General features: G+C 37.4%; 1 pseudogene; it reads left to right on the top strand.

Annotated features, from left to right (window-relative positions):
- The first annotated feature begins 290 nt into the window (after nucleotides 1-290).
- Nucleotides 291-1,060, top strand: LOC129076548 (general transcription factor 3C polypeptide 6-like; annotated as a pseudogene).
- Nucleotides 1,061-12,165: the final 11,105 nt, after the last annotated feature.

The following is a 12,165-nucleotide window of genomic DNA, read 5'->3' as shown; positions in this document are numbered from 1 at the left end:
GCCATGGTGGTTAAGAGTACAGACTCTGGAATCAGAATTGGATCATGGTTTTAATACTTGTTAACTATGTAATGTTAAACATGTTGCTGGACTTGTCAGTGCCTCAGTTTCCCTATATGAGGAATAGAGATGATAAGAAAACCTAGTCATAAGTTAGTTATCAGGAAAAGATGACATAACATAGTATCTGACTCAACATAAATAATCAAGAAATGTTAGTGATTAATTTTAATAATTTTTGAAAACCAGTTTAGCTCTGGTATATTCCTTTTCAATTTTTTATTCCAAGTGTTTACAGTCTCTTCTCTGTCTACCTTAACTCTCTATAAAGGTTTTGTTTTCAGGAAAAACAGTTGGAAAAATCCCCTAGTACCATTAAGAATTCTGGAGGGATAGGATCATGGCAGAAACCAAGGAGCAGAGTCAGGGGGACAAGGAAGGGGAGGAAGAAGAGATAGAGGAGTCAGTTCTGGTGGAATTGTCTGGAATTATTATTGATTCAGACTTTCTCTCAAAATGTGAAAATAAATACAAGATTTTGGGAACTGACAGTGAGAGGCCCATTCTGCAAGTGGACAGCTGTGTCTCTGCTGGAGAGTAGGAAGACCCTGTTGGAACCTGTGTTATATTTGAAGAAAATGTTGAACATGTGGATACAGAAGGCAACAATAAAACAGTAATATAAATGTCATACATACAATGAAGGAGCTCAGCAGGATAAGAACTCTTGGACAGAGAAGGAAGGAGAAGAAAACATAGATGATATGGAATGGCTGCAAATCAAGGATAATGATTTTTCCTGCAGTACCAACATGACTTGTAGTTTTCTACTTGAAAATGAAGATGAAGAAGTTACAGTTCTAGCCCTGCATATATGTCTAGGGTGGGAAGAACAAGAGATTCAAATGAAAGATAATTCAAACCTGAGTTATGAACAGGAGAATCACCACACTTGGATAGAAAGGATTCTGGTCGTCTTATTGATGTGCCTTCTCCTGAAACACAATGTTCTGTTTTTACGGAAACACAAGATGCTGCCTTTGAATTTACTCCTAGATGAAGTGTTTTTCATAACAATTAGTCATGAACTTTTAAGACTTTTTATATAAAATAATTGGCTGTGTAAAATAAAAGAAAAAAAAAGAATCTCCAGCTGTGTAAAAAAAGAAGAGGAAAAAAAAGAATCTCCAGAGCTCACCAGAGTATGCCTGATGCTGGGTGACATTCTTGTGCTCAACCACAAACAGTCCCTTTCTGTCTCGGGGGCATATTCCCCATCATTTCTTACATCCAAGTATCTTATCTTGTTTTCAACAGTCCAAAATTTATTTCATGTTTCATAGCTTTTTCATCAAATCTTGTAAAAACCATCCAGACCAAGAGTAGCCCCAAACTAGACTTTTTTTTTCTTCTTTCTCCTAGCATGGTGCCAGATGGCACTTAGGTAGGCTAATAGAGGAAATCTGTTTCCTTCCTCACATTTTATATATCTGTCATAAATCTTAACTAACTTTAGATGAATAGCAATTTGAAAGTTCAAGTTTCAGGTGAAGGCTCAGTTTGAACTTAATTTTAATGTTTTATTGAAATTGATTTGCTTTTGTGAATATAAATTAATTCAATACCATTTTAGAGGAAGCTTGTTGACAAGCCGTGATAAAAATCCAACCAAGATAATGCTTTGGCACAGAGCCGGTTTTTTTTCTGCTTATCTTTATGAAGAACTACCAGTAAGAACCCCTTGGCTCTTATTATTCCTTTGTAATATGGATAACATCAAACTCTGCATACCTAACAAAAAATAAAGAAATCACTAAGGGTGCTGTCAGAATTCACTGTGGTATTTATCCACAAGTCTAGCAGACTATTGAGTCTTAAAATGTATAATGGATTAGGTCATTGCTTTTGACTACAAATTTTAATAATTTCAGGGTAATAGAATATTTAAATATCTATAATTTAAGGAAAAGCAGAAGCAAAAATAATTATTATATTTGCTTGAGTTAAAGCAGCTATGAAAAACACTATGAAGCTTATGGGAATGGAAGGGTCTCTGGTTCAAATTCTACCTAGATGGGGTAAAGGGGATTTTATAGGAAAGTAGCCCATATGCTGCACTGATGAGGTCAAGGTCGATTCTGGGAAAATGGGATGGAAAGGAGATAAAGCTTATGAGACCACTGATATATACTGAGTTATGGGAAGTATTAGGTGAAGAGAATTGGGATATAATTTATATTTTATCTGAAAGGGGTTATCAACCTGAATTATCTTAGATATTGGTGGCAGAAGAATAGAATTTTTTTTTGGTTTTGTTATTCAAAAGATAAGACCTCAGAAAAATAGAAAAACAATTTTCCTTGTGTTAAGGGAAAAAATGTGAAAGTTAACAAAACATGTTGCTTATTTGCCTAACTCTTCTTTCTCTTTTACACCTTCTCAGTGCAGAGGCTTGTGATAGGAGTACTATTTAATCATTCTTTCATAGCTGCCATGGAGAATCATATCTGTACACCTTGGTCAGCATCTGGATAAGGGCCAGTACCACGCATTAGGGGTTTACTTAGTGAGTAAGGAGAGAGCAGAGATAGATGTTGATGCACAGGGAAGCAGATTGCCTGGGTCATCTGCCTTGTAAGACCTTTGTGAATGAGTCATGTGCTCCCCTCTGTTTCCTGGAGCTCTAGGCAGGCCTCATAGTTCAGGCCTGCACACCTGGGGCCTGTGCACATTGGCATGGGGGCAGAAAAGGTGTCAAATGGCCAGCAAGTATCAAAGGCAATGCTTGAAAATTTAGGATTTAGGCAGGCTCCAGCTTGAACACTGCCAACAAGCTGTATAACTTTCTTTGGGCAAGCTGGTCACTCTGAGCCTCAGTTTTCTCAGGTATAAAATGGGAATAATACAAGCACCGATTTCCTGGGGCTGTTCTGAGCTGTAAATGAAAGAATGAATATCAAAAGCTTAGCACAATGCTTTGTACTTACTAAGGACTCAGGAGCTACCACTGATACTGTCGTGTCAAGTTCCTGTCATCTACAAAGTGCTCAATAAATGGTGTGTATCCTTGTAGACATTTTAAAAGTCTTGTTAACAATGATCACGTCAAAAAATGAACAGCTATTCTCTCTGGAAATATCCATGTCTTGGGGAAGCAGGCTCCAGAGGCAGAGGTAAAGGGTTCTTAGTTACATGAGACAGTGTGGCTTGGGGTTTAAAGTCAGAGGGACTAGCTGGAAGGCAGAGTGTGCTGTTACTTGCTGTAAGACTTGGGGTGGGTACTTTCAATGTCTTTGAACTTCAGCTTTCCTGTCTAAAAAAGGAGGTGATAATGCCCACAACACAGAGTTGTGGGACTCATAGGAGATGAAATTTATGTGTAACTTACAAAATAAAGTAAGATACTATTTCATCAACTACCAAAAGGCCCTCACAGTCAGCCTTTGGAAAGAAAGGGTATCTATATTACTCCTGCATCCTTACTGGCTCTTTGTCAACTGCCCTCACTGTTGCTTTCCTTTGGAGGAAAGATAATTCCTTGAAAAGATGGCCCACTTCCTCACCATCTGCTCAGTCTTTTAATGCCACTGAACCTAATTTTGATGTTTAACCTTGTTTTGGAAAATGATCTCCCATTTTACCATTGAATTGATAAAATCCCAAAGCACAAAATCTGAAGTCCTTCCTCTTTGAATTTTCTGTAATATTTTACAGGATTACCCACATTAATAACAACAGCCGCCTTCAGTCCTTGAGAGGCTGCACAGCCTGCTGCGCTATGCTAGCACCTGGCATGCGTGATGTTACTGAACTTGCACAGAACCTCTGGGTGGCAAGTATTATGGCCACTGTTTATAGAGAAGGAAATTGAGGCACAAAGATGTTAATCAACTTTCTGAATGTAACATAACTGCCACATAATTTGGAAGGATAGAGAAGAAGAAGGAGGAGGAAAAGGAGAAGAAGGAGGAGGAGGAGGAGGAGGAGGAGGAGGAGGAGGAGGAGGAGGAGAGGTTGTAACCCTGTTAATACTGGTGCTTCTTCTTGGAGATTTGTCCTTTTGTATCTGCAATCTTTCTCTATCCATTAAGATACCCAAAGCACTGTGTGCCTTTCTTATGGCATTTATCTCACTCTTAACTCCTGGGACTTGATATAATTCCTGAGTAATTTGTAATCTCCTTGAGAACCTCCTTTAGCATAATGCATTATTGGCACAACATATTTATTTTTTATTTTTAGCAAAGGGAACATTCCACAAAGAATCTTTCTTTGGACTGATAAGTCTGAAGACTTAACACTTAGTCAAAACATAAAAGCAACATCAACTCCTTCCTAGCTCATTTACCTTTATAACCAAATAACAGTGACCTTCTGAAGCTAAGAGTTTCCTTTGGATTAATCAGTCAAGAGGATTTTTCATAATATTGCAGGGGTACAGAAAGGTAGCGGAAGAGATAAAATGTGCATTCTTTTCTTAGAAGTTGCAGTTGAAAATACCATTGCTGTTCTGATTAATGACAAAGAATCCCAGCCAAGGAGGGGTGTAATGTGATTTAGACAAACTCAGGGTAAGGTAGTGCTCAGGAGAGAAATTGGAGCAAGTTCGTGTGATGCCCAGATGGACCATAAACAAGAGACAATGAGTATTGTTAGCTTTCTTGCTGACCTTTATTTAACTGAACTCTCTCATTAGAAAAGAGATGCTTTGGCTTACTGTTAAAATTGCTGTTTGTTCACCTGCTTTGAAAAAGGAACAGGCAAGGGTAAGCACGGAGGTAGATTAATGGTTTGCCTACTCGGTACTCATGCAGTTCTCTCTAATTATCTCTTCAGGACAACAGTGATACAATTTTTATATTCATATAATTTATAAATATATATATATTTAATGAGCAAAAGGCTGATGTGTGAAGTGGATGCAAAGCATAGTATGGAACACAATATTTTAAAGCAAAGTGTGCTAAAATACAGAGGACTAATAGGTATAGTAAAATTTCCATTTTTTTGTAAGTGAAAATAATTGAATGTAGGCAATTTCACGTAAATCGACTTTTGACAAGACACTCAACTTATATAACTTATAGAATCTACAAAACCCTATAATGTTAAGTGACATTATCCCACTTAGTAAATAGAGACAAAACTTAGAAAAGTTAAATAATTTGTTAAAGGACACATACTAGATGGATTTCAAACCCATGTCAAGTTTATTTCTATTCCATAAATCTGTCTTTTCATAACATATACTTCCACTCCTCATGACCTTTGTAAATAGAAGGAAAAAAGGAAAATAATGTGTGTCTACAACTATGTGATAAGTAAGTAGCAAAAGGCAAAACCTGCTGAAAGACTTCAGAGGCTGGAGAGATCCCTTCTAGCCTGGAAGACATGGAATGGAAAGAAAAAAGGAAAAATGAAAAAGGGATGAGAGAAGGCTTTACCTGGAGGTCAGGCGGGGGTCACTGGAGAGTTCGTAGGAGTTCGACAGGTGAAAATGAAAGGCGGGAGAGAGTTTTCCTGGATGTTTGAATGGGTTGGGCCATGAGACAGAGACGTGAGGATCGGATAGGTATATTTTAGGGAGGCAAGTAGTATAGCTCAGCCGTAATGCAGGGTGAAAGCAGGAGGTAAAGGTTAGGCTGGAAATTTATCTGGACGACACATGTTGGAGGATTGTGATGTCCAGTCCTGAGAAACTTTATTTGCTTGGTTAAGGGAGAGACACTGGGGGGCTGTGATTAGGGCAGTTCCATGATCGAGGTCATGGTTTGGAACTATTCATATTCACTAGGAAGGGCTGTGTAGAAGAAAACAGGGGTGGGAAGAGATTTGAGCAGTTTTTCCTCAAAATTTATGTATGTTAGATCTACCTAGGGTGTTTGTTAAATTTCCAGGCCTTATAGAAAAAGATTCTGATTAAATACAAGTCACATAAGTTGACATATTTTTTAAAAACCTTCCCAGGTAATTCTTTTGCAAATGATTTAAAGATGGCATTTTGAAAAAAATCAGCCTGGTTGCAAGGTTGGTTAGCAAACTATTGTAATAGCCAATGTGTGAGAATGTGAGAATACAGAGGTTTTCTTTATATGGGGAGGAATAAAGGCACATATACAAAAGGTAGTTTGAAGGAAGGATCAATAATACTCTGGTGTCTATAGTTGCAGGAGGATTCAGACAATTGTTGGCTTTAAAATCTGGGCAATTAGTGGCACAGTGAATAGAGAGAGACAGGAGGCAGAGTGGGTTTATTAGGTTTCAACAAGAGTTTAGTTTGGCCAAGTAAATTTTGCCATGTAAAGATGGCAACCCCAGGGAAATTTTTACTAGGTAGCAGGTAGTAGGACTTGGGTTGGGGAGTAAGGTCACAGCCAGAGAGATGGTTAGGGATGTAAGTTAGAGAATATTTCCAATTACTGAAAAAGTGTAAAAAAAATAAGAAAAAAAAAAAGACCCAGCAAAGAGAAAAGATAGAAAAGAATGGTAAGATAGGAGGGGATCTGAGAAGTAAAACATAATTTTATATATAGTTAGAGAGAGAGAGATAAGGTCCATAGTTTTGCACGCTGTAGAATAATTAAGGGTCATGAGGACTGCAAAAAAGAAAAATCCAGTGATAAAGAGATTCTTGGAAAGTGTGAAGAGGGCTCTCACAGGAAAGCAGTATATCTAGAACGTATACACTAGTGCCTTAAAAAATGAATGGGGAGCAAGGAGGCAGAGGCAGTAAGTACAGACTACAATTTCAAAATGTTTTTGATGAGTGGGAACTCGAGTCATGTTCCAGTTTCCCATAACATCATCATCTATCCAGTTAGTCATGTCAGAAATCTAAAATTGTCCCTGACACTTCCTTTTTCTTTACGCATGTCCTCTAAAATTTATCCCACCACCTACTCTCTGATATGACTTCCTGAACCCTCTCCTTCTGGCTAATGTTCTGTTGTCCCACTGCTGCCTGGTCAAAGGTACCATCCCCTGGATTACTGCAATAGCATTTCAACTGGCTTCTCCGCACCCACCCTTGCTCTTCTCCATTTTGATCACCACATTGCAGCAGACATACCTTTGCCAAGCACAGATATCTTGCCAGTACCCTGATTTCTAGCTTGGATGTCAAACTCAACAGGCCCTGTAAGGTCTTACCGAGCCAGGCTCTTTCCTGCCTCTGCAGTCTTGTGTTTAATCATATGTGGTTTGACCCCTGCCCTCCAGACACACTGGCCCTCTGTCAGAGACACTGTTCTCATCGACGCCCTAGGACAAGCTTTTTAAAAAAATCTCATTTATTCATTTTTTACTGATTGCTTTTCATTAGAATGTAAGCTCCATAAGGACAGGGAATTCTTTCTCTCTGTCTCCTCCCTCTCTCTCTACACAAACGTACACTCACACAGCACTTGGTAACTGATGAGTAAGTAAAGGTGCCATGCTTTAGTCTTTGCACACGCTTTTTCTCTGACTTGAAACCTTCTCCTCTAATTCCTGCTGGTTTCACACTTAATGTTTTTTCACATTTATGTTTCTTTATTTAGCATCTCAGTTATATCTTCCTCAGAGAAGCTTTCTCTGACATCCTTGACTACATTAATGTCCTCAGTCAAATAATCTGTTAGCAATTGTTACATTTGTAACTTTACATTTATTTGTGTGAACATTTGAATAGTGTCTTCCTAATCCAGGACTGTCACCTTATGGTTAGTAGGGAGCAGCTCGTTTCTGCTTTGGCTCAACATTGTATCCTCAATACTCATCACAGTACGTAGTCTACAGATGCTGAATAAATATTTGATGAATAAATGAATGACAAATCGAATGAATGCAGATGTGAAATGAAGACTGTTCAACTAAAGAGTAGCAGGATGAGGAAGGGATTTAAAAAAATAACATGGACACTTGAGCACATTCATAAGTCTAGGGGAAGAATCTTCTAATAAATGAAGCACCATCTGAAATCAAATTGCACACAAGGCAGATTTTCATATAGAGATATTAGTCAGAGCACAACTCTTATTTTCTTTATATCATTTTTTTTCAGTTTCAGTCCTGCAGACACTAAACCTACTTGTCAATGGAGAATTAAGGTAAGAAGATTGAGAAATGGGCTGTAATAGACATTCTCTAGCCAGTGTTCTCTGTACCAGGGCTATTATCTTTTATACACCCAAAAAGATATTCTTAAATCTGGTAACATATGTAAGCCTTCTTTCTCCTTTAGGTATAAACTCTATTTCTCTCTCTCTCTCTCTCAAGTTTCTTTTGATTCATTCCAATAGAGAATTGATTCCTATGCTATTCTATCTTTATGTTTTTAAAACAAATAATTATCTTGAGTTGTCTACACAGAGAGCCCCATACAGCTCTTCCCAAGAACCACACAGGATCAAATAAAACCATGAGGAAGCGAAGTTACACCAGCCATTGATCATCCCCACAGATTGGAAGAAACTTGACCCACCCTTTTATAATTTTGCCTCTCAAGTTAGGTATTATTTTCTTTTGGCTGGTTGCTTTTCCTCCCTTAATTTCTTCATTTGGAATATACTAGGAAATAAAAAAAAATCCAAAGACAATCAATGGTTCTAGATTTACTATAGAAATACAATCCCTTTAAGGAAGTAAACTATATGTTAGCTTGACGGAGTTACAAATTCTTCACCTGGTCAGAAATTTTCAGATGCTTTTGCAAAACCAAACTCAAGACATTTAAGAATTATCTCATGGGCAAGATTTACCAACTGTTTTTCTCTCCTTCTCATAAAGTGCCTTATACGGCAGTACCAGAATGATCCTCTGCATGTATGCAAAGCAAGAAAGAATCTAGATTTGCATTTAAATTGCTGCTTATTTTTTAAATTTCTCAGAGTTTCACTTTGAAAGACACTTTACCTTTGTGGATAAGAGTTATAGAGTCAGGCGCTTGACCTTTACCAGGTTTGGAGTGAAAATTTTAATAATAAAAAAAGAGACTTAAAAAGTCTGACAAAACCAGAGTCGTTATTTATAAAGTCCTGAACTATGTACAGAGGACAGTGAAATGCCCCAGACACATCCCATGTAGTAAGAGCTGTATTTTGACAAAGTTCCAAACTGAATCCTACTTTGATAGAAGCCTATGCAGATTGGTTTTGTAAATCATTTCCAGTCAAAGAAAGTCTGTGAGGAATATGATTCTGTGTATAAACAGGGCAAAATCAGAACTCAACAAACCCTTCTTTCCTTCCTCTTCCATAAGAGCCCTATCTCCACCACAAAGAAGATGCAGTGAAATTAAGATTTGCGTGTAGATTCCCTACTAGACACTGCCAGTCAGGCAGCCTCGTAAATAACAGTAAGAAATCTACCTGACTTATCTCATATGGCTTTATCTCAGGGAACAGTGTGAAGAAGAGAGTGTATATCGGCCAAAAAGTTATTTTTTAAAACTGTATATATTTAATATAGTTTGATTCACCTAAGAATTATAAAAACAAAGTGTCTGCTCTCAAGGAGTTTGCAACCTAATTATCTGGGCTAAAAATTATACTTTAAAATTAAGTTACGTATTTTGCTTGCCTAGCTATACTTTTTTTACAAATTGAATGGATTTGTTGAAAACTGAAAATGAGCTCCCATGTCCAGAATATTCTGGAGTTTTAATTTTACACTCAGGAAAACACCAAAATGACAAGAAACCTGCATGTGGGATTCATCTGACATTTTCCCTATTTAGTACAAATGCTAGCAAATGTAAACCAAAGCCCTCCTGTCTAGTAATATAAGCATCTTCTCTTTCTTTCCTAAGAAGTCAGCAGGCTTGACATTTTGACAGCTGATTTATTCCCTCCCCTCCCCCTGAGCTGAAATTCTCACCCAGGCTCATCTGTCACCCTAGCTTTGATGAGGAGGGGGCTTAGGCATTTGCTCTTCGAGGCTGTCAGACTTAAACTTAGCTTTGAATGAAAGGTTCCACCATGCTCTTTACAAAGATAGGATAGCAGCTCTGGACAGACAGTAGAGAGGAAGGGATGGGGAAAATGTCAAAAAAAAAAAAAAGCATCTGACATGGGCTTACGAATCTAAAGAGGAGAGGTGAGAGGACAGGTAAGTGAGAAGTTAGTAAGCACTTGGCAGGTCCAGGGCTTTATCATTATAAAATTATTGTAATAGTCCTATGAAGTGCATGATTTATTTGTCCACTTGGTCATTTATGTCAAACTGGACACTAAGATACCTAGTATTGAATATATATCTCACCAATTCAACTCATTCAAAAAATACTTATTGAGCATTGACTAATGCCAAGAACTCTGCTAGGCACTGGAAATACTGCAATGGCTATTACCCAAGTCCTTGACCTCCAGGGACTTACAATTTAATTGGGGAGTAGAGGAGCAGATTAGTGATCCAAAGATCAGAACTGAGCGCTAAGGGCCATGGTAGAACTATGCACAGAGTATTCTTACAGCAAAAAGGAGCAGTACCTTACAGAGATTTTTTTTTAAAACATCAAACTTTGAAAATCTGTGATGGCAACATAAGAATTAAGAACCATCACTAAGAGCAAGGATGTGTCATTAGAGGCCAAGGATAGTATCATCCACACACTCCTATTACCAATTACTATGTACAGACACAAAAGTTGGACAGTGAAGAAGGCTAATAGGAAAAGAATCACTTCCCTTTAAATATGGTGTTAAAGGAGAGCTCTATGAATGCCCTGGACTGCCAGAAAGATAAAAAAGTGAGTCTTAGAGCAAATTATGCCTAAAACATTGATGGAAGCAAAAATGACAAAACCAAAGCTATCCTACCTCAGGCACATCCTACAAAGGCAGGGCCTTGTGGAAAAGACAACAATGATGGGAAAAATAGAAGGTCGCAAGAAAAGAGGAAGACCAAATAGGAGAAGTATTGACTTCATAAAGAAGCCATAGGCAGAGTGTGCAGGAGCTGAGCAGGACTGGTGAGGACAGGACTTTGTACATATTACTCATTCATAAGGTTGCCGGGCATTGGCATGTAACACATACACGCTACTGTTGGAATGGAACCCTCAACCCATGGTGGCCAGAGCTAGAATGGTGGGTTTTTGATAAATTGTTTTTATAATTATGTACTAATTCTCCTTGTCTCTTGTAATATCCTTATTCTGAAATCTATTTGTTTCACATTAATATAGACACTCCAGCTTTCTTTTGATTAGTTTTTCTGTGATATATCTTTTCCCACCTTTTTATTCATCTTTCTGTGTTGTTATATTTAAAATGATTTACTTGAAGACAACACATAGTTAGGTCTTTAAAAAAATCTAATCTGATAATCTCTTAATTGCTATGTTTAGATGATTTACATTTAATGTAATTATTGATATGGTTGGATTTAGGCCTATTATTTTATTATTAGTTGTCTGATTTTCCTTACCTTTTTCTATTCTTACTTTCCTGACTTCTTTTGAATTGTTTGAATATTTCTTAATATTACATTTTAATGTATATATTGTCTTTTTGGATACAGCTCTTTTGTTTTTCTTTTTGGAGTTGTTCTATGGCTTACGATGTATATACCTAAACTTTCATAGTGTAGCGAGTCTTAATATTACATCATTTCAAGTAAAATGTAGAGAGACACCTTACTACCAAAACATCCCTCTGCCCCAAACCCCCTTACCTCCGCTGCTGGTCTTTATGTCATGGTCGGTATATGTGTTATATTTATTTATCTTAAAAACTTTCATAAGAGTTCAGTTGAGCCAAACTGATGACATATGCCAGGGAGCAAGATCTCAAATGCTCCAGAGAAAAGCACTTTTGTAGCTTCTTTTATGCTTTTGAAAATAATGAGGGAATGTAAATATTTGCACTTACAGAGGTGGATTTGGGAAATGAAAAAATATTAAAGGAAACACCCACACAAATACAATCATTAGCAACAAAAACAAACCTTCAAGCCTTTGAAATCTGAGAAGTTGTTTGGTACAGAATAAAGTTCAGAGTTGATTAAAGGAAAGTTTTGTCGATGTAGTAGATTAGTATTTGCGTTTCCCAATAGTTTGTATGGAGGTGCTAATTTTTATTGAGCAATTAAATGAAAGTGAATGTCTTTGCATTCAGAAATTCATAATGTTAAATCTAGAATAACCGATGATGCTAATTGCCAATTTCATGCACACCTGGCACTGAA

This window comes from Pteronotus mesoamericanus, unplaced genomic scaffold, assembly GCF_021234165.1.
Source record: "Pteronotus mesoamericanus isolate MK-2021 breed Mesoamerican mustached bat unplaced genomic scaffold, CSHL_Meso_final contig_116, whole genome shotgun sequence".
NCBI lineage: Eukaryota > Metazoa > Chordata > Mammalia > Chiroptera > Mormoopidae > Pteronotus > Pteronotus mesoamericanus.
The sequence above is the reverse complement of the archived record's forward strand: the minus strand, read 5'-3'. Positions and strand labels throughout refer to the sequence as shown.